The sequence below is a fragment of the Triturus cristatus genome, chromosome 6, assembly GCF_964204655.1.
Source record: "Triturus cristatus chromosome 6, aTriCri1.1, whole genome shotgun sequence".
In the NCBI taxonomy this organism is placed as follows: domain Eukaryota; kingdom Metazoa; phylum Chordata; class Amphibia; order Caudata; family Salamandridae; genus Triturus; species Triturus cristatus.
Window position 1 is genome coordinate 1,908,000,196 of NC_140589.1, and position 24,205 is coordinate 1,908,024,400.

The 24,205-nt window shown below is 43.1% G+C and overlaps 1 protein-coding gene across 4 annotated transcripts in view; it reads right to left on the reverse strand.

Annotated features, from left to right (window-relative positions):
- LOC146822410 (NACHT, LRR and PYD domains-containing protein 12-like) overlaps positions 1-7,341 on the reverse strand; it is a 683,437-nt gene extending 676,096 nt beyond the window's left edge. For all 4 annotated transcript variants that reach the window (XM_085613496.1, XM_085613493.1, XM_085613495.1 and 1 more), the window contains exon 1: positions 7,220-7,341. The gene's annotated coding sequence lies outside the window, so the exon portion shown is untranslated. The remainder of the gene's footprint in view (positions 1-7,219) is intronic.
- Positions 7,342-24,205: the final 16,864 nt, after the last annotated feature.

Here is a 24,205-nt window from a genome sequence, read left to right on the forward strand (position 1 = left end):
GTAACGTAAAAGTAAACAACAGGGTTTTATTTTGGATATATTTTGTATCCACAGACATCAGAAACGAGCCATTAGGGAATAGATCCTGCATCTTTTCAATGCCCGCCTGAGCCAAAATGCACATAAGTCCTTCCTCATGCGTCACCATTATGTTTGCATGATAAGCAACAGGGAGCAGTGGCGAATATGAGGGTAATTTACCGGACAGACAACCTAGTGCCTGCCATGCTGCAATCGTCGAGTTGACAGTATTTATTTCATCACGGGGGTGAGGCGACGGCTATGAGTAAGGATAGAGTTCAGCGGAATGGGATGTGCATCCCAGTGCTCCACCGCCACATGAGAAATGAAGTTGTGATGCGTGAACCAAAAATGTGCGTAGTGTGCCTGAACACATAAGTAGTATAAATAGAAATCAGGTGCATTAAAGCCCCCATGTTTGTATTCAAGAAGAAGAGTCTGCCAGCTCACTCTCGCCTGCTTCCCACCCCAGACTATACGAAGCAACAGCGACCGTAATGTTTTTAAAAAATGGCGGTCCGTGAGAGAAAGTGGAAGGCAAATCCATTTGTCTATCTGGCATTCCAACCACGTAATAGCCGTACCATAATTCTCCCAAAAGACTATATCTGGATTGCGGTGTACTCAGATTCTTAGATACTTGACCGACTCCGATGCCCACATAAGAGGGAAGCCCAATTCATGCGGTTCCATGCAGACGGTCAAAGGCAGTACCACTGATTTTGGCCAGTTTATAGACAGACCAGAGAAATGCGCAAATCGAATATATTCGCGCAGCACCGGTGCTAGATGATTGCGCGGCTCACAGATGAAAAGCAGCATGTCGTCCGCATAAAGCGATATGATAAGAGGCCGATGATGCAGATTTATAGCCGCTTGTTTGTGGCATTGTCGAATAAGACAGGCCAGAGGCTCTAGCGTCAGGGTAAACAGCAGCGGTGACAAGGGGCATCCCTGCCGAGTGCCCTTAGTGATGGTAATCGGGCTCGAGGTGTGACCCCCTACCCTAACCCGCGCAGTTGGTCGCATATACAGTAGTTTAACCCAATTGATAAAAAAGGGGGTGAAGCCCTTGTGTTGCATGATAAAGAATAAATAGCTCCATTCAATTGAATCAAACGCCTTGGCGGCATCCAGCATAACAGCTACAGCTGGCAATTCAGGTGAGAGAGTGCAAATAAAGTACGGCGGTAGTAGGATATAGAACGAGTAGGTACAAATCCTGATTGATCTAGAAAGACCAGATTCTGCATAAGCGGTTGGAGGCATGTGGCCAAATATTTTGCAAGAATTTTTATGTCAGTAATTAGTGAGAGCGGCCTATAAGAGTTGCAGTACTCAGGAGATTTATCTTTTTTCAAGAGCATGATAATTAAGGCCTCGCGAAGAGACGGAGGGAGGATACCCGAATCATAAGCCTCCGCATACATCTCTAGCAGAACTGGGGTGAGCTCTTCCGCATAAGCTTTATAAAATTCAGAGTTAAAGCCGTTCGGGCCCAACACCTTCTTATTAGGGAGAGAAGCAATGGCCATACGGATTTCCTCCACTGCAATAGGAAGACCCAAATACTCCAGCTGCCCTTCTGACAGCTAGGCAATAGCCACCTGTGACAAATATGTAGCTAATTCCACCCGGTCGGTCTCTCCTTGAGATGTGTACAGTGTCTCGTAGGTCTGCCTAAACTGCTCCGCAATGTCAGGAATGCTATAATGATCCTGTCCCGAATCATCTGTTATCTTAATGATGATGTCGTGGTTCATACAATGTTTGATTTTTTGGGCTAAGTGATGCCCAGGGCGTCCGCCCTCCCCGTACGAGCGAGCCACTTAGCACTTGGATATATATCTCATTTCTTCTTCTGCCAACTTTGCATGTTCAAGCATGGCGTCTTTAAGAAATGCCAGAATGAATTCAGTGCGCGCACATTCGTAGTCGCGTTCAAGTCGAGTGAGCGTAGCTTCTACTTTGGCAATCTGACCCCGAAGATCCTTTAAAATGCCAGCCATCGTACTGATGCACTTGCCCCAAATGGTGGCCATGAAACCCTCCCACAGTTCTCCGGCTCTATCTACCGTCCCCGTATTCTCAGCGAAGTAGTGTGTGATGGCCTCGCGGATTGTTTCTAAATAAAGAAGATCTAGCAGGGACTCAGAACGGGCCGTGTGAGTATCATAGGAATGCATAACGTGAGTTGGACAGGGCAGTGATCAGAGAGTGTATGCAGCAGATTCTCTACCTCCATTATCCAGCCCGCCACCTCGCCTCCCACCAGCCAGTAGTCAAGGCGTGACCAGCTGCTGTGCATAGAAGAGATATGTGTACCAGCAAGTGCGTCTATATGTCTGTCTCCAGATGTCTAACAGGCCAAACTCTTCCTGTCCGGCATTTAACACCTGTGCTGCTCACGGTGAATGCCCGTCCCTGCCGCTAGATTTATCTTTCCTGGGATCTAGGTGCATGTTGAGGCCCCCCCCCCACATGATTGCTGCATCGGGCCAGCTGCGCAGTAGTGCTAAAAGGTTCACGTGTAGCCCAGGATCATCCATATTTGGACCATAGCAGTTGTCTATGGTGACCAATTTGCCTGCCAATGTAGCATGTACAATAGCATATCGCCCCTCAGAGTCGGTATGTGTGCGATGAGCTGTAAAAGAGAGACCTATGCATATCAGAGAAAGAACCCCTTGACTATAAGTGGAATAAGAGGAGGCAAGACGAAAGCCAGCCCAGCGGGCCCCGACTTGCTGATCTGTGTACCGCGTCAAGTGAGTTTCTTGTAGGAGGGCAATGCTGATATTGTGACGATCTAAGTGAACCAGCAGTTGACGGATCTTTTTCGGTGAGTTTAGCCCCCTCACATTCCATGTTAAACAGCGGACAGTCACATTGCTACCATGCATAGTAAAAAGGAAGCATATAGTTTACGGAATCTACCACTTGTCCTGGATGCAAAGAGAAAAACACAAGCAAACATCGATGGAATGAATAGTCGTCTGGCCACATGAACAACCCATAAACTCTTCCCTCCCCCACACATCCCCCCTCCCACTTCAGCAACCCAAACAGGCCAAATCCATCCCTAACACCCACAAACACATCCTCAGCAAAGTACCAAGGAGGTAACCATTGGCGGGGAACACCCATAAAGGGGAGCGACGAGCGCAAACTCCCTCCCGGTGTAAGTAGGAGGTGGCCAAGCTATCACCATCAATCGGCCTAAGATGCATCAAGTATGTACCCACCCAGTACAAGTAGAATAGCCGTCTCAACACAATATAACTGACGGGCCTCGGGCCATCAAAAAATTGTTTTTTCTTCCACCAATTCCGGAGCCACCACCACCCCCCAGTAGTCCCAGCAAACATGTACATAAGGCAACATCAAGGATGAGAAATCAGTAACAAAGCACTCTTGCAAATCAGTGGTGTCAGCGTCCACCTCGTGCTGCAGCTGTATCCTCAGGATCACCAGCATCTGCATCTCTCGTGGCCCTGGGGGACTGATTGCGACGGGACACAGTCTTTGCAAAGTCTAGAGCTGATTTTGGACAGGTGAAGATCTTGTTTTTCCCGCTGTCCTCCACACGCAATCTGGCAGGGTAGGGCATGGCGTATGCAATTTGCGCAGCCAGGAGTAGTTTCTTTGCAGGCTGGTACTCCTGACGGGCCTCCTGTACTGCCACTGTAAAATCGGGATAAAAAGCAAGGGTGTTTCCATCATGTGTGATGGTACCCCTCTCCCTGGCAAGGCAAAGAATCACATCCCGATCTCTATAATTTAATAGGCGGGCAACAATGGGGCGAGGTGGGGCACCCGTTGGGGGTCTTGCAGCCAGTAAGCGATGTGCACGCTCCATAATGAAGACCTGTGATAACTGCTCCAGACCAAAGATATCACTGATGAGCTTCTCCATGTAGGTCTCTAAACGTCCCGTATTCGTGGATTCTGGCAGGCCCGTGATACGCACGTTGTTGCGGCGCGATCTAGCTTCCAAATCCTCATTAAGGGCCTGGATGAAAGCAAGGACCTTTTCCATAGAAGTCGTCTTCTGAGTGACCTGTTGTAGCCCATTTCTTTATCTGAGATGCGTGTCTCAGCCTCCCCCAGACACTGCACATGTTTGTCCAGCTTGGATGACATGTGATCCATACGAAGGTTAAGATGGTATATCTTGCCATCGATGGATTGTAGGGTGGCCTGCACCGCGATGAGAGTCTTGTCTATGTTTGTCAACTGATCTGTGGGAGCGTCCGCCTCCGAGTCCGAGGCCGCATGCTGAGCTGCTCTCCCGGCCTTCTGGGGCTCGAATATGAGGCGCGGTTGGCTTTAATCCCATGATGCACCCCCAGAGTAGCACGCCCCACAGCTGGAGTGGTTAGGCTGCGACGATTGGCACAATGTCCAAAACGACCTGTTGTCCCAGGAAGCGGCAGTGTGATAGCAACCGTAATGCCAAAGCACTGCAAGAAACTCTGGATGTCTCATAGACAGCAGCGTGGATGAATCGTTAGCTCCTCCACAGTTCACAATCCTGTAGTTCCCAGATAACTCCAAAGGCTCAGCCAGCAGAGTAGCTACGCTGCAGCAGCATGCAGGTGAGAAGGACACGTACCAATGGTGACAGTATTGTCAGAGCAATAGGCCCGCACCTCCGTTCTGTGTTATCCCCGAGGAAATGACAGAGCAGTAGGCCTCAATAGTCAGCCACGCCAGTCTGCGTCCTTGTGCTGACGCCTCTATCTTAAGTGCTGGTCTGGAAGGTAGGCCCAGATATGGAAGGGTGGATTTTGGCCGATAGAGCACCGCACAGACAGCGCCGATGAGGCATACACAGCAGGTTATATTCCGCAGGCGGGTATCAAGGATTTCATAGCACAGCAGCAATCCTCCGGAGTGCACTGCAACTGGAGCTGAGGCAATGTGGCCGCTCCCACAAGACAGCACGATATCCTCAGCTGTCGCAAAATATTCGGGCCAATGATAGCAGGGAGGCTCACCAGCCAATTTTAGGGCAATGTGAAGACCAAACTCACTCGCTAAGCGGCGGCAGCCAAGTGTGTAAATCGGCTCACCAAGCAGCTCGCAGCAGGTTCGCAGACCCATGCGGGCGGGCTGTGAAGTCCAAAGATGCAGCGCAGATTATTGCCAGCCCTGCCACCGGCAGGCCGCGCAGTCTAGGCCCCGAGGTAGCGCGGAACCTCAGTGCACGATATACAGGCAGCTGAGCGTCGACGGCCCCCCCGGAGCCGCCGCACAGCATACCGCAAGCCAGGCCAGAAATCCTCACACAGCACCTCTCCCAATTGTGACAGCACAGCCCCTACCCCCAACACAGATGCATCTGTTTGGACAATTAATTCTCTGGAGTAGTTAGGACTTTGCAGAATTGGTGCAGTGCACATGGCCTGCTTCAGGTCATCAAATGCCTTTTGACAGCTAACTGTCCACTGAACTTTCTTTGGCATTCTCTTAGAAGTCAAGTCATCCAGGGGTGTCACAATTTATTTTATTTATTTATGTTATTATTGATCTTATAAGGCGCATAGGTACCAAAAAGGTTTCCCAGTGCCGCTGTACAGGAAAAAGTACAAGTATTCAAACTGTCACAAACCTATTGATTGAACAACCAAGCCTTTAGCCATACCCCTTGACAAATCTTCTGTAGTACCCAGTCAGGCCCAAGAAAACTCTGACCTGAGTCTGGGTAGTTGGAGCAACCCAGTCCATGATGGTCTGGATTTTGCTCTGCAATGGTTGAACCTGGCCTCCGCCTATGAGGTGGCCCAGGTACACAACCTGACTCTGCCCTATCTGGCACTTAGTAGCCTTGATAGTTAGGCCTGCTTTCTGCAGGGCCTCCAAAACATTTCTCAGGTGGACCAGGTGATCCTCCCAAGTGGACCTAAAGACAACAATATCATCTAGATATGCTGCACTATAGTCTTCCAGGCCTGTTAGGACATTGTTCACCAACCTTTGAAAAGTGGCAAGTGCATTTTTCAAACCAAAAGGCATCACCACAAACTGGTAGTGCCAACTAGGGGTAGAAAATGCTGTCTTGGCTTTTGCATCATCAGTTAACCTGAGCTGCCAGTAGCCAGCTGTAAGATCAAATGTGCTCAGAAATTTGGCTGAGGCCAACATATCTATAAGCTCATCTGCTCTTGGGATTGGATGGGCATCAGTACTAGTGACTGCATTGAGACCCCTGTAGTCTACACATAACCTCATCTCTCTCTTACCACCCTGGGTGTGAGGTTTGGTTACCAAGACCACTGGACTAGCCCAAGGGCTATATGAGGGTTCAATAACTCCCAAATCCAACATTTTCTGGACTTCAGTCCTGATACAGTACCTGACATGGTCAGTGTGGGAGAGTAGGATCTGCTTACTATGGTTACCCCCACTTTTTGCTGGTGATTCACTGTTTTTCAACTTTAGTCTGGCTGGGGCCCTGCTATCTAGGACCCCAGTCTAGCTGCTTCCTTTCTAAAATGATTGCATGTACCTTAGGTACACTCCAGTTTGGTTACTGAGGAACCCATTTGAGTCCCTAGTATATAGTACAATAGGTACTAAGGGCATAGGTACCCCAGATGCCTACCAGGGGCTGCAGCATGTATTATGTCACCCCTGGGAAGCCTTCCAAAATGACACCACAGGACTGCTACTGCACACTTTTTTTTATGGGAAACATATCCCACTTTCTGAATGTCAATAACTCATATTATACCTTAAATAGACGTGTATCCATTGGTTGAATTTAATAGCCTAATAAGCTGTGACTGGGTAGTGAAATGCCAAACAAATACTACAAATTAGAATGATTTGCTCTTTCTGACCGCACCTCTGGCTCCGCCCACTGATCCAATCCTTGGTTTATTCCCGCCCTCTAATTCTCCGCCCACAGTTCCCCTACTTTTTACCCCCACTTCGACCACTGTTTAAACCCCTCTGCCTCCCACAGAAAACAAACAGGCCCATCTAGAGAAAGCCCGTCCCATCCGTGACTTCAAGACTCTAAATGACAGAGAAGGCCCCGGCCTCAGAGCACCGACTGCCGAAGCCCCTGAGGGGAGAAGTACAAGCGCTGCTCGGACACATCAGTGGCGACGAAGAAACACACGATGGACAGAGACGACGTACACTATGAGACACAAGCCACATACAGAGGCGACGAAAGAGGGACACTCACCTGTGGGCTCTGACACCGGCTTAGCAAGACGACCCCCTACGTCCTCACACCCTGCAGGGAGAAGAGGGAGTACGGGCAGAGGTGTGTGTGTGTGTGTGGGGGGGGGGGGGGGGGGGAGTAGGGGAGGGGGAGATGTGGGGCGTACCGGTGCCACGGACCTGGAGACGTGACCAGGAGGGCGATGCGGACTCAGGTGGGGCCGTTCACGAAAGTGAAAGGCAGGCGGCGGGAAAAACCAGAATATGTAACCGCACACCTGAAAGCAAGAAAAACAGCTTTTGTGTTTCAAGGTTTGTCGCTCTGCTTTCGCATGAAGGGCAGATTCTTGACTTTAGACCCTCCTCCCCACCTCACTCCCCGCAGAAGGACTCGAACACCTCACGGCAACTAAGAAGGTTCATTGCAGGAGAAACTGCAAGCTGGGCCCAGCGCCCTTTCAATCGTAAGGAGAGGGAATAAAACCGCACTTTCTAAATAAAAAGCAAGAAGGGACAAGATCTACAACAACAACAGCAAAACAACTGCAGCTTTGAAACACAGTCAACCGACCGGCAGAGTGACCATGCAGACAGGAAGCATCGCTGCATCTGTACCCCGGGGAAGCGGATAATCAACACATTCTGAATGTTCCTGGGAAGAGAATCCTGTGGTTACTTTAGATCAGCCAGGGCCTGCTCCAGATCTAAGACTAATGAACTGTGCCCAGGTATTGACCAGGTCATTTGGCCACAAGATTGTTGTACAGTGACCAATTCTCATTCCAGTCCGTCTAGGTTTATCTTTATTCCCAAATACCCATCAAGAGGACTTTTCGATATTCACAGTCGTAGCGCAGACTTAAGATTGCCCGCATCAATTCCAATATTATCTAACCTCACGTCTGCGGACATTGATGCAATACGTTTTAATCAGACCCCTCTAATATTTTGAGTTCTATGGTCATCTCCGGATACAGAGAATAGTGTTCACCTGCAGAGCGTGGTTCGCTGAGTGGGTACTGACATCAGGAAGGATGATCCCTCAAACAATCCCTCAATACTGATCAATTTTCTGCCCTGAAGGAGGGGAGGGCAGTCTAAGCCCACCTGTCACAGCAGCCCACCTCACTTTACGAGGTGCCACCGGCCCCCCCTAAAGATGGCTAAAACACTGCAATCCATAATCACAAATTCAGATTTAAACCGCACGCTTGTGATAACGCACCGAGAGGATCCTCTTCCTATCCGGTCCAACGACTATTAAACGGAAATAGAAGTTTAGTGAAGAATGATCACCCGCAGCTGCCTCCAAGGTTCTGTTTTTGGAATGTGCACAGTCTGACCAGGCTTCTGGAGAATCTCAGGCAATTCTATTCCTACCAGGATTGGATATTTTGATGTCTCAGGAGTCATGGATGGATCAGAGCACTGCGATGAACAAGCGAGTGCTGCCCACGCCTCACGCGCCTCATTAAACACCGAGCTGAAGGAGGGCCAGCTACATACAGATCAATAGAAATTAGGGTTTAATGGGTGTAATGTATAAAACTTCATCTTTTACCTCTGATACTTTTACTAAATGTTTATCTGAGCATGAGACGTGATTAAAAGATAACTCAATTAACCATCTTGTGGGAAATTATTAAATTATTTCTCCTCCTAGATCATAATGCTAATTGTTAGAATTTGGGTCTCTGGTTGGCCGAGGTTTGTACCCTGTCCAAGTCGGGACCACAGTCCTGGTCGGGGTAAGTCACAACACAACCTAAATTATCCTGTGCTCACCCTCTGGTAGCTTGGCCCAGAGCAGTGAGGATAACTTATGAGGCTTAAGAGGCAATGTGTAAAGTATTTGTGCAACACTTTAAACAGAAACTCAGTAAAATCACCACAAAAAGACTCCACACCAGGTTAGAAAATAGATAGTAGTTCCATAAGAAAAAGACCAAAACGATAAAAATACAGTAAGTACAGCTTTGGATATTGATCTTCAAAGGTTTAAAGGAAAATTAGCCCTAAGAAGCGCAAAACGCCAACTGTGGTTATCTGGTCCTGCCGGACTGGGACAATGTCAAGAGTTCCGGCCGACTGCGATTGAGCACGGGCCGGCTACAGGGACCCACTTGGGTCAGCTGAACAGAGTACGCTAACCCTAGTGTGTGGTCTATGTGGTTTGACTGTGCGAAGCTTTGCATAGCACTTTATATTCCTACTTGGGGCGATTCTTTAATCAATGTACTTAACTTATCTTTTACTGTACAAAAGTATTATTTTTATTCCTTGCATCGCTAATATTTCAATGGCACACTCAGGCAACAATGTAAGTGATGAAACAATGTTTGCATTGAACCACAAATGTATTTCTCAAAACTTGTAGCACTACAAGAATAGTTTTTAACTTACATTAAGGGAGGGGCTCTGTATGTTAGAAGAGGCCACACTGTCTATTGAACTCACTGAGCCCACCGTTAACCAACATCAAATTATTTTAACTACATTTGGAATGGAGCCATACTTGTCATATGTAACTGTTACCTTTGATAGAATGTTATTGGCTAGATGTAGGTTAAATATATTCCATAGACTGGTGTCGTGGCCCAAAATGAATGATTGGTCGAGACAACTCCCGCTGTGTCCTTGTGATAATCACTCACGCCAGTCTACTATCTACACCGTTCTCTTCTGTAAATTTTATTCCGAATTAAGAAAAGTGTGGTTGGTTCGATTTTTAAAAACCTATGGGCTAAGACAATGTTCTCCTGCTTTTTTAAAACTTCAGCTATTGGATAACGATCATGTAGTATGGAGGCTAGGCATGTTTTTAAAGAGAGTATTAATTAAGTTTAATTGCCACTGATGAATTATAATTTTTGTTCGAATGGTTTTCATTATTCATGTAATAACATTCTGTGCTCTGTGAATGCGTTTTGCACAATATGATAGCTGCTACTCCTGTAATTTTTTTACTTGATTGAATGTAATGTAAAATGTTTTTTAAATTGTGCTTTTATGATTGTAAATTTGTAACAATCGAATAAAGCTTTATGAACTGAACTGAAGTAAAGAATAGTTTTTAACTTACAGGTCCTTTATACTTTTGTACCATATACTAGGTACAGTGGCAGTTGGTAATTTTATCAGGGAGGGGGTCGAGCGTTCACACAAACACATATACACTCACACCCATGCATTTACACACGTGCATACACACCCATTCACAACACGCACTCACTAATACACATACACTCATACATACCCTCATGCACCAAATAAAAAAATACAAAAAACGTACCTTCGCTGTAGAGATGAAAGCCTTGGAGGTCCCAGGAGGGTTGGGGATGCTGCCTTCTCTCATTGGCTGACCTTCAGCCAATGAGAAAAGACAGCAGTCCCTTACTCGTCAGAGTGGTATGAGGTCAGTGAGACTGCTGACCCCACCCCACTCTGTGATGAGGTGTCACTGATTGACACTTGGCCCTGGGCCGTTCAAGGCTTAAATCTGAAACACCCACATTTGAGGCACTTTTTTTGCTTTAATTTGACTACTTTTAGAAATGATAATATATACTGAAGGATTCCAAAAACATAAATAATAAGCAAGGGACAATTTATACATATCAACAATTACATTTGAAAACACAACTTTGCTATTTAATGTTTTATGAAAATATATCATATTACAGAGTCAAACACTAATCAATTTTTATAAAAAAAATGGTCTTTAATCATGTTTTATGAGCTAAGAAAATAAAATTACAGGGCCAGTTACAGCCATTAGTTATGTTGAGGGTGACAAAGGTGAAAAAGAAAAATTATTTTGTTTGTATAATAAGCTTGTTATGATCGCCATTAGTAGTATAATGTCAGAGTCAGGTGTTATTTAGAAGTTGTAGCACTCTTATTTATAAGCTGCTCGGCATGTTTCACCTAGGAAAGAGAATGCACGTGTATCTAGAGCCTCACCATTAGCAACAACACATGCTCAAAATACGGTGACCAAAAGGAACAGGACTAGTAGCAAACAACCAGGGAATAAGAGGAAGCAACCAAGAGCAGCAGCTGTGGCTAGTAATAATCACTTGCTAAAAGGGGCCCAACCTATTTCTAGCCAAGATTGGGAGTTACATTATTCTAAAATATAGTATCAGGCTAATTTATCTATTTATTTATTTGCCAGACCCTGATTTTGGCTTAATCCAACTGACTTTGAAGGAGATCGAGGAGGCATTGCAACAGAGTGCTGGGGGCCAGGCCCAGACGGAGTGCCTATAGATCTTTTTAAACATAACCCGACATTTTGGACTCCATTATTATTAAATGTTTTTAATAGCCTTGCCAGTGCTCCCATTCCAGAATCTTGGTCGACATTGATCATAGTCCCAATTTTTAAAAAAGGGGACCATTCTCTGCCCAGTTGTTACAGGCCGATTTCTTTAATAGATACCACTTTAAAAATACTGGGTAGAGTTTTATACAAACTTATCAATGACTGGGCACAAGAAAACGCAATATTGCATCCCAGCCAGTATGGTTATAGACCTAAAGTGGGCACTATCGAACAGTGCATAAATCTGAAATTAATTATAGGCAAACGCACAGTGGCAAAAAGCTCCCCTATGTACCTAGAGTTTATGGACTTGTCAACAGCGTTTGACTATGTTAATTATTCTAAGCTATGGGCGATCCTAATCTCTCTTGGCTTAGACGAAGCACTAGTTCACTTTCTAGCATATTTGCACAGAGGGATGAAAGCCAGAGTTAGGATTAATATCAATGGAGAGGTTTCAAAAGATGTTTGTATAATGAGAGGCGTGAGACAAGGCTGTGATTTAGCTCCCCTTTTGTTCATTTTATATATTAATGACCTCCACAGTTTTTTATCTACTATTACAGTCGATGTGCCCTTGATTAGAACTCTGCCGCTACCCGTTCTGCTGTATGCAGATGACGCTGTGTTGATGGCACGCACACCAACGGCCTTCTCTCTCTTGGTGAACGGTTTGGTAAATTCATGGCGTCATTAGATTTGCAGACAAATTTTACCAAATTTTTATTATGTCTTGCGGCCCCAAGAAATATAAAACACGCTCATTGAAGGCAGGCGAACAAAGACTAGTAAGCACAGGCACTTTTACTTACTTAGGCTTGACTTTTAACGACTGTGGCTCTTGGAAAACCCATATAGCTAACAGCGGAAATAAACTGTCCAGAGCCACACGCTCGCTACTTAGCCTGCCATGCCCTAGGATGGGGAATGTTTTTAACTCCCTTACGGCAGATTTATAGATTACAATGCCTGCCGGCTGCGACCTATGGGGCAGAGGTCTGGGAGATAGAGAGTAGTCCCTCAGTACAGATAGCGGAAAACAGATTCTGTAGGAGGGTGTTAAGAGCACCGATCTCTAGCTCCAGTTTTATTTGTCACAACCAGCTAGGCCTCCCTTTTGTTGAGGATTACATCAGTGCCCGCCCTTTGCTTTTTGGCACACTATTTGGCAAAACACTGAGGGAGCACTAACAAAAGAAATCATAAAAGATTGCCTTGCATGTGACAATGGGAGGAAAATCCTGTGGTTAAAATATATCGAATCTTGTTTGTGCAAAATTGGCCTTAACCAACTATATGAAAATCCTGAGGTCCCTCAACTTGTTACTAAGAAACAGCTGCAGGCGCGCTGATATGAATATGTGCAGGAAGAGAGAATAAAAAGGGAGACAGCAAAAACAAGAGTATCGGACTACCTTACTAGGAATCAGGGACGAGTTGGCTCACCGCAAAATTATTTGACTGGTAATACGAGTGTTTGGGAGCGCAGTTTATTGTTTCGCCTTAGAGAAGGCACCATAAAATATTAATTGAACTTTCCATTAGGCTTCCAAGCCAACCTACTACTAAGAAGGGGGACCCCTGGTGAAAGATATAGGCAGGTATGTCAGGGGAAATTAGAAACAACCAGAAAATATGGTACCTGCCAGAATTAATTCAGAAAAGGCCCTAATATGGGTCCCAATGATAATGACAAGCCCTCGAGGCAGGTGAACACAGAAATCAAGGGAAAGCGGACACAATTACAACCACGGTAGATTTTGATAAAGCAAATCAATTACATTTATTTTTCTACATTTTTAAATAATATTTTGTTATATGTACAGATATATTTTACAATGCATCAATCCACGATTCAAAAAGGCTATCAAATTTCTGTCCCACAACTCTCATCCAAGAAACAACAATCATACTTTCAAACATTCCACAACAACATACTCTACTCAATCGAGACATACAATTATATTCAAAAGGTAAAACAAGGCATCAATATGATGAATCTGCCACATATTAATTAGGGTAACAAAAAGGCAGTTAGCATCCACAGTGTGAGGGTAGTGGGGTTCCAGCTACCACAGTAGCCTTAACTAAGGCTACTGTGATTTGCTTTGTCAAAATCTAGCGTGGTTGTAATTGTGTCCGCTTTCCCTTGATTTCTGTGTTCACCTGCCTCGAGGGCTTGTCATTATCATTAGGACCCATATTAGGGCCTTTTTTGAATTAATTCTGGCAGGTACCATATTTTCTGTTTGTTTCCAAGCCAACCTAGACACCTGTCCCTGTCCCTGTGATGGGAAATCCGGGCAATCGATGTAGTTTTTATCTCGCATACACTAAGTGTTTTCTTCTTCCTTTGATTAAGATCCGTCATTTTAGCAATTGCAGAGAATCTAATGAGGCCTTTCTCCGATTAGAAGATGAGGACATTATTAACTGTGTTAAGCTGTTTTTGAAAGTTGCAGTGCGGGCACGAAAATCAATGTCTGCATTGGAAATTTAGTCTGCTCAAGAGTTTGCATTTGCACTTTAAAATCTGCTCTGATATGCACTGTGCTGTTTTTAATATATTTTTATCACAATTTTATTCTGTACTTTTATGGCTCGAAGATCTGAACCGAATAAAGAATTTATTGATTGATTGATTGAAGTTGCTTATACTTTTTTATTAAAATAACCTTTAAAAGGATTTGTTAAAATGCACTGGTCAAACATATACATTATGTAAAACAAGTAAACACACATAGACAATATCATTTATTAAAGCTATCTGTTAATTAATTAAATTAACTACAGTAATCACAGATCCATTCTAACCTTAGAGTCCTGTTTTTGTATACTTTTCAATAGGTCAGCGATGATCAGTAAATGAAGATGTATTTGGCCATAGCAAGAGAAGTATGACAGACATACTTTAAATTTTTGGTGTTGTTCTTAAATATAACATACCTCTGATGCTTTCAATACCTAATAAGTCAGTTGTAGTAAGTATATAAATGTACTTATTAGTTATTATGTATTATTTATCATAACTATTATTTGAAAATATGAATTTTGTTCAATGTATATAATGTTTGAAAACATATTAAAAGGTTCAGAAAATTAAGCAGCAGATCTAGAGACACATTCCTCTCATGAAATGTATATCTTCTAATAATAAATGTAATATTTATAACACATATATTTACATTTATACTCTTTTACAATTTTCCAAAATCAAAAGATGGCTATTCACATTTAAATTACTTTGTAAAGTTTTTTTTAAAATTTAGTATGACAACTTTATATGAATGTCCAAAATTAAGTAATTTTCAATTCGTTTTTTTCAAAAGTAGGAACTTGTCATACATCTAACACTTATTCAGATACAAATAATGTCCAGATTTGTTCTAAAGTGAGTGCCTGGAAATTCAACATTTAGGCATATCACTACCAAGTGGGTGTGAGTGACCCCATGGTCACACCATAAACAATGTGGAAAAGATTTACCTCCACTTTTACTACTAATTGTGTAGAATTTCATAATGTTGGAAGACTTTAGTCGCACTAAACTAGGCCTGTGAGTGCTGGGTTTGCTTGTGTATATTATGCTATGATAATCCTAATGTCTGACCACATCTAACATTCCAATCGGGGTGCTTGGGCCTACAAACGCCCAGAATCCTGCTGGTGGAGGAGGAGGCAGGCCACAAGTCACCAGTGCTATTTAGAGCGCCATTGATTCCGGCACCGCAGAACATTGTTGTAGCTGGGGGCGTTTGGGACTGCTGCGCCCACAGTCCTGCTGTTGGAGGATGAAACTACAACAGTGCTTTTTAAAGCGCCATTGACATCTTTGTTGCCATGGTCACTTCAAACTACCAAGTCCACAATCCTGCTGGTGGAGGAGGAGGAGGCAGGCCACAAGACGCTATCGCTTTTTAGAGGGCCATTGACTCCCGTACCGCAGGACACACACGGACATACCAGGGCCAAGACCGATGTGTCTTCACCCATCATCGACTAGAAGAGGCTGGTCATGGCTACTCAGTGGTTTCAAGACTAGGCATGAACGGTACACTTCTACATCTAAAAGGGAGAACTCTTTCTTTCACTAAATACCTAGGTTGTTAAGGGCTAAACAGCCAGCCATCAGTCCTCAGTGAGGGGTGTGTATAAACCTGCTTAGTTCATCGAGTACTGAGCTTTACCCAAACAATCAAATCAGAACTGTGGGGAAATGGAAGGCACACAATGCCTTTCTGGGAACAACGATGCCTAAAACATCATCAAAATCATCTTTAAAGAACAGCACAGTGACAGAAATGTATGTCCTGATTGAGGAAGTAGATATAATCCTGGAACCATCTAGCAATCCGTGCACCCCTCCACTAACACATTTATTGCTATATTATTTGCTAAAAAGCCAAGTAAGGTGTCTAACTCAGAGAGCATCTTGCCCCCTGTTGTTACAAATGGGATTGCTAAAGTTGAGCCTCCACAATCACATCCATTGCTTACATCTACCCTTCTCTTGGTCTAAACTGAACTAACCATGACCCGTGAAAACAGGACTGATATATTGGCATCTATAGAGGCTGACACCCAGCCCACTGAAAAACGCTGAAACGTATGTTCTATCTCCCCAGGTCTCAATCAGTAGTGAGGGCACTAAGCTTCAAGTTGTAGAGAAAAACTTAATTGGAAGACCTCTGATGGTACCTAAAAGTGCATCTACCATTTGTTGTCTTTCTGAATTGGGTTTGGAATATATTGAGGACCACATTGGCCTTGCCCCTTTGATCTCATGGGCAAAGATTTGGCTTTCATTGGAACAAGGTTTTTCAAGATCTATTATTATAGCTTGTCTTGCTATTTTTAATGCTGAGATGGTTCCTTGGTTCAGTTACCTGAAACATGTGTTCCATGAAGTGGGCCTAATTGATTTTTTTGATAGACCCCATAGAATGCCCCTTCTAGCAAAACACATTATTGGATCAGCTTATTTCTCAAGGGCAAGCTCTCAACATCAGTAGCTGCTGAGTCAGCTTAGAGTTTGAGCTTTGCAAATGTTAGTCCCCTGACCAATCAGCAGCATTTTTATTTAACTTTTATCTTGAACCCACAATATGGATTTTGTCGCACTAGGTTCCGTTTTGGTACAGTGCACTTTTTTTAAACCTTTCCTCGTCAATGCCAATGGTCCGTTAACATTATGCCATGGCCCTGTAATAAAATGTCTAAACAAACTAACTTGCATTTTGTTTTGTGCACTTTATAAAATCCAGAGAGCAAAATGTTTACTCCCATTGCTGAGGGCACATTGCCCCTGTTTTTATAGAGAAGGTTTTAGCTACTTGTACTCACTGGATTCTACTGATATTTGTTCTGCCGTCCTAAATTTTATAGACGGGTGCTTGCAATTAAAAAGTGGTATGGATAAAATAGTTTCTAGGAGGTGTAGTTTAGGTATTCAGCTTTCTCCTTTTTAAAGAACCTATAATTGCACAACTAACTGAGCCATATTATTGAGTGATATTTAATGTTTTAGAATTTGTGAGAGCACTTACTAGCCAGATTAGCTTTATTGTGGGTAGCTGTGATCTTATTCTATTTATATTACTGAGTCTATTGTTTACATTGACAGATGAATTTAGCCGAATAATGTATTTTTACTCATGTTTTTATAAAAAGAATTAAAAAATTGCATTCTTTTTTATTAATGAGTACTTGACTTTATGCTTTTTATGATTTGTTTGCTAAATCAATAAAGCTTATTAGAATTGACTCGACTTTAGTAGTGATGCATGTCATGTTGCGAACAATCTTAAAGGTGAGATTATGGAACATAAGGCGCTGGTGACAGATCTCACCACTAGGCTCTCTACAATCCTTCCTCCCTCCCTCCCTCCGTCCCTCACTCCCTCCCTCCCAAGAGAGCGCCACTATGAGACACTGGGCCTATGTGGCCACTCATTGTCAAAGCATGGTTGACTCTAACACAGTAGACAATAGTCACCGTCCACCACGTAAGAGACTCCGATCCCAGGCGTAATTTTTACTGTACCTATAAGCGATACACCACAATGAAAATAATTAGAGGAAAGAAATTAATATTGCGAAAAGCTGGAATGAGCAGGCAAGACACCACAGAGAAAACACCTTGTGATATCTAATGAGGGCACAAACCAAAATAAAGTAGGGAACTGCCGTAATTGCCTTTATCTGCCAATATCTTTAAAACAGTGAGGTGCCTCATTTGAAGATGACTGGCAGGGTGGGGCCAACAAAAAATAACTATTGCAGCAAAAATAGCTAGAGAAAGTTTCAAAGTAGTCAAAGTTCTGGACCATTAACTCAAGATCTACTTGGACAACCAATTATTCAAAATGAAGCAGCAAATGCTATGAATGAGGTAGAAACTGCAATGCAGCAAGCAGAACAGGATATTATTGACTTTCAACAGTTAGAAGGGCAACTTAACACCAAACAAAAAGAAATATAGTTACAAGTGAAAGAGGAAATAGAACATGGATTCCTCCAGGAAAAGAAAGAATGTCAATTCTCATCCTTTAAACCTATTCTATTATACATCAGTGGTCCAGCTGGCACGTTTCTTAATGAATGTCTTGACAAGTTATCTCCACAGGACTACAGAATCAAATTTATCTTGTGTAGTAACAGCACCAATTGGATTAGCAGCACACAATATTAAAGGGATTACTTTACATTGACTACTTATGCTACCTGTTGAACAAGATAATAAGCTGGAACACCAGATGTTATCTGGAGAGGAGAAGCTTCTCATGAAGTCTCAAGAGTACTAAAGAAACTGAAGCTTTTAATCATTGATGAGGTGAGTATGGTGTCAAACTTCATGCTTGCCTTCGTATGCTTGAGAATGCAACAGATTTTAAAAACAGAGTACAACGTGCTGTTTGGAGGAAAGTATTTAATTGTCTTTAGGAACCTACTGCAACTGACTTCTGTTGAAGGGCATCCTGTTTTTAAAACACTCCTGCATTATGAGGCAAGGAACTCTTTGGGAAGCATTGGAAATGTAAACATTTGGCTAAGCTTTGAATACAAAGAACTATTAAAGAATATGTGACAGGTAGCTGAGGAATAATATGGAAAGATATAGGGGAAGGGGTTTTATCAAAAGGTGGGAAAGAAGCTATGTCACGCCGACTATAAAGAAATCATTTACTTCTAAAAGAACACCAGCAGAACCAATATATAATTTAATTGCAGAAGAGAAATCTATAGTTTGTTTAATGCCTACACTGCAAGAGTGTTCCAACTTTAACGATGAACTACTGAAACTGGAAAACCAAATCATTTTGGAAATTACAGCTATTGATAAAATGGAACACCAGGGAGTAACAATCCTACTAACTGAAAAAACACAATTGGGTTCTATAGAAAAGTCTATATCAAACTACAGGATTAGAAAAGTGTTTACGCATGTGTAAAAACTGTCAAGTTATTTTGCAACATAACTTGAAAGTAGAGGAAGGATTAGCAAATGGTGCTTTGGGTAAAGTTGTTGATTTTCTTAATTATCAAAACAGGGATTAAATAGAGTTCTAAATTGTAAAATCTGATCAGATTGATGGACTAAAGCAGATTGGGAATTGTGTACTAAGTTTTTTGCTTTTCAAGGACTTGTATGTCGGATGAAACAGTTCCCAATGTCTCTAGCGTATGCTGTAATTATCCTCAAATCTCAAAGTTTAAGTATAGTCAGAGCTTTTGTGAACATCGGTAGTAGTGTGTTTAAAGAAGTAATGGCATAAGTTACATTGTCTTGAGTTAGAACATTCTCCGGTTTGTATTTAATGGAGAAAAATTAGAGCAGATGGAACTTATGTAAGAGAGTACAATCAGTTAAGAAGTCTATTTGCTCCTCATATAGGTCAATATCTTTTTTATGAGAAATAGATACTATGTCCAAAACATAAGAATGCTAAACTTTCAACTGAAGTTCAAGATAACAAAGGAAAGCAAGACAAAGTAGAAGGTGCTAAGAAAAGAGTAGGAATTGTGGGCAAAATCCTAGGATACCAGTTAGAAAACAGTTCAGGTATCAACTGCTTTGCCAATGTGGTTCTAAATATAATATTTCATTTACCACATCTTGCTAATGAAATTGATCAAAACCATGAAAAAGTTGTGTTCTGTTTTAAAGTATTTACTCCAATGTTTAGTCAATGACAGAAGTATAATACATTCTGGTTTATTACCTCATGTGCAGGATTGTTATTTTTTTTGATTATTTCAAAAGATTTTTATTGAACATTTTCCAAGATAAATGAACAGAGGAGGGAGAAACGGCAAAGGAATACAAAAAGGTGCATATTGAAAAGCCCAGAACTGGTACAGTGGAACCGGGATAGGAGGTTGACATAGAAAATTATTAACATATATCAAAACTAAGGCGGGTCATATCAAATCAGGTCAGTATAAAGCTCTGCACCCAACAAAAATGTATAAATCCTAATAAAAAAGCTAATATGGTAAGGAAAAAATAGGAACCAGTTGTTGGTTGAGCGAGAAGCAATGTATAGAGAGTATCAGCTCAACTAGAGTATATGGCACCTGGTGTCAGGTATCTTGCAGTGAATATTACAACATGAGGCAGCTAAATAGGACAGAGACAGAGGTCAAGAGAAATAGTGTCAGCCAGAATTGAGGAGCAGATAGAAAGCTTGTTCAGGGCAATAGCAGGCAGGAGGCGATGGATGACAAGGAATAGACCCAGCTTCTCGAACAACAGGTCTTTAAGGAGGTTTGGTGGAGGCAAAGTAGTTGTCGAGGGCTGTCCATACAGAGGAATTGCAGACTATCCATTGAGAGCTTCGGAGGGAGATGTCTGCACCTCTCAAAAAGGAGACCCAGTTTAACCAAGATCGGAAAGAGGAGGTGGCTGCTGTGTTTTTCCACTTAGCGAGTACTGTTTTGAAGGCAGCTGTTAGGAGAATATGAATCAAGAGGCTTTCAATATAGGAGTTGATTTTTGGGTCTTGAAATCCTTGGACAAGGGATAGGAAGGTATTTTCAACCCCACATAGTGTGTGAATGAAATTGAATACCAAGTCACAGAATGGAGTTTCCGCCCTACAGTGGAAGAGGAAGTGGGGGAGGTCACCAGTCAAATTATTACAATTCCAGCAAAATGGATTATCCCTGAGGAGAGCTTGTGGAGACGTTCTGGAGTCCAGATGGTTCTGCGCAGTAGTCAGAATTTCACCTGGGAGAGGGAGGGAGAGATTTTGTGAGAGACTTCTGACTTCCATATTAGATTCCAGGTCTCCGGAGTGAGAGCTCAGTGGGGTCCCATTTTGCATGAATGAACAAGATTAGCTCATCAGATTTCGGTTTCTAGAGGCAAAATAACTTGAAGGCTCAGTGCCCAGACTTATTAAAGGTCAGAATGGCTTTGGGAAGAGAGGGCTCACTGGGAGGGAGATTAAGTTTGGACAGACTGACTTTAAGTTTGAGGAATTCATATAGATCTAAGTCATGTAGGCATAAGTGAGATTGCAATTCTCTGAAAAAGACTGGGTATTGTGAAGATCCGACATCTTTTAAGAAATTAATACTCTTAGAGGCCCAAAGACCAAAAGACCGGAACACCTTGGATTCTAATTTTAGGATTATTCCAAAGAGAGATCATATTAGAGATCATATTAGATTTAGTAATCGGTACCTCAAGGAACTTGTTGATTTTCAGAAGGGCCCTTTTGGTGGTGTTAAGAATATATTTTCCAGAGGCAGGGAGTTTTGGGGCACTAGCTGAGAGGGAAATAGGGTGGAGACCACCCAGTAGCTCCCTCTCAATATACAACCAAGAAGGGGTGTATTCTGATGATTGGGAGAAACAGAGGGAGCCTCGACTTGTGAGGAAAGCCATTTGGTATTTTCTGAAGTCAGCCAGACTCACACCTCCAAGATGGTGAGGGAGATGGAGTTTTTTGATAGAAATTCTGGGGCGTTTGTCCTGCCATATACATTTTTTTAATAATCTATCAACTTTTTGGTCTAAATCATCCGATAGGGCCAATGGAAGCATATTTGCGAGGTAGTTGATTATAGAGGTGATCATCATTTTGATGGACTCTATACAGCCCCACCATGTAAGAAATTTGGGATTCCAACACTCCAGGAGAGATTCGATTTTCTTCCGCATTAGATTCTTGTTGTGGTATAGGGAATCTAATACATCCGAGTTGAACTCCAGGCCCAAGTATTTAATAAACTCTGGTTGCCAGGTTAGGGCTGTGTTCGCAAACAGGGCTCTGGAGCACAGATTATTCAGGGCAAGGATTTCTGATTTATCCTTATTTTGTTTGTGATTTGAAACTCTGGCTAAGTCTTCTATGGTCTAAAGTAGGACATAAATAGACTGTGAGGCCTCTTCGGTCATTATTAAAATATCGTCGGCGTAGGCCTCAAGCTTCACTGTAGACTTATTAAAGGAGAAACTGTGAATGTGGGGATTGGATCTAATCTTGTGGAGAAGGGGAAATGCCCTGTCTTGTACCTCTCTCTAAGTTTAAAGCTGTGCAGAGTAGACCCCCAGACCTCACTTTAGCCGATGGACCACTGTAAAGAGCCATGACCATTTTAGTAAAAGATTCTCCAAGGTTAAATTTCAATAAGGACTCGTGGAGAAAGGTCAAGGAGACCGTATCAAAAGCTTTTTCGGCATCAAGGGTAATCGCTACTGTTTCTGTAGGGGACGCTTTGGATCTTTCAATGATGTGGCATAGGAGTTGGATATTATCATTGGATAGCCTATTCTTCATGAAACCCACCTGTGAGCAATCAATCAGCTGGGGAAGGAGAGGTTCAAGTATCTTACAGATTATTTTAGCGTAGATCCTTGCATCCAGAATAATTAGGGAAATTGGTCTATACTTTTTAACATGCGTTGGGTCTTTGCCGTCTTTTGGGATCACAATTGTGGTGGCTTCGCTAGTAGTGCCCGAGATGTTTCCAGAGTTGGCAAAGTGTTGATACAGGGATAACAGAGTTGGTTTGAGTAAGTGAGCGAAGGCTTTAAAAAAGTCATCAGAGTGGCCATCTGGGCCTGGGGCTTTACGGGGTTTAAAGAAACGTATTACCAAGTCAAGTTCTGCAATCGAAAATGGGGAGCTAAGGGTCAGCTTCTCTTGGTCGGGAGGGGAATGTCATTGAGGTAGGCTGCGCTGGAGGATGTAGAGATGATCGAGTAATTTTTATATAGTGTTTAGTAAAATTCTTTAAGAATTTCCAACATTTTATGTGGTCTGGTGTCGGTTACATTTGTTTTATCAAATTCAAATTCAAATCAGCTTTATTCAATTTTAGTTCAATAAAAATCATAAAAGCACAGTGTTAAAAAAGTTTTAAAAGATTTTTTCAAAGTTATATTACAAATTACGAAGGCATGAACAATGCAATCCATATATTCATAGTTGTTTGATCAGTGAGAGAATCAATTCCATTGCGGGTCTGTTTGTGTTTTAGATAGGAGGCTAGGATTGTGCCTGCTTTATTCACATCGCAGAGTTTTATTTGTTGATCCAGGCACCCGCTCTTTTGCTAAAAATTCTGTTGTATTTATATATTTTGTTTGTGAGGGTAGAGTGGGTTTGTGGGTTCGAGTCGGAGATGTGGGAAGACTCCAGAGTTTTATTCTCTTTTTCTAGTTCCACCAAGTCTTTATTGTGATCCTTATTAATTTTGGCTTGGATGTTTATAAGGGCACTCCTGACCATCGCCTTCAGTGCTTCCCAGTGATTGGAAGGGGAGGTATCGACAACCGAGTTATTTTCCAAGTAGTTTATAATGGTTTTCTCAATCAACTCCTGGTCAGGATACTGCTCTCCACTCGCGCAGCTCCATCAAAGAGTTTTACTTGCCTTTCTTTTTCCGCTTGCCTTTCTTTGCCTTTCTTTCCATTCCTTCCTCCATCCTGCTGCTGCTGCCCCCACAGCCTCACCCCCACCTGCATGTTCCTGCCCGCCTCCCAGCTACTCTCCCTCCCCTGCCACTACTTAATGGCGGCCACTGTGCGACAGGGTGAGCAAGACCCCTGACCACCCGGTCAGGATACTGCTTTCCCCTCGCGCAGCGCCATCAAAGAGTTTCTGCTCCAGTCCTGCTTTAGGTTGGTGTTCGAGGCCTGCTTCTTCATGTTCAGGCTCTGCCCTCCCCTCGACACTCGTGCCATTTTCTCACTTTTTGCCTTCTTTCACTTTCTGGCTCCCTTTGCCTTCTGTCTTTATTCTGCATTTGTGCTTTTGCTTCTTTTCACTTGCCTTTCTTCTTTCACGTGCGTTTCTTTGCCTTTCTTTTTGTTCCTTCCTCCTGCCCCCATGGCCCCTCCCCCTTCCGGGTGTTACCGCTCCTGCTTCCCAGTTGCTTTCCCTCCCACCTAGCCCTACTTAATGGTGGCCGCTGCTCGACAGGGTGAGCAAGACCCCTGACCTCCTGGTCAGAATACTGTTCTCCACTTGCGCAGCCCTGTCAAAGAGTCTCTGCCTCAGCGCTGCTTCAGGTTGGTGTTCAGGGCCTGCTGCCTCAGAAACCTGGATGAACGCCACCCCGGAACCAGACATCGTGATCGCCATCACCGAAGGATACCAGATCATCCAGATGGACCGCACCAACCACTCCAGAGGACACATCGCCATTGCCCACAAATCCAACCTTCGA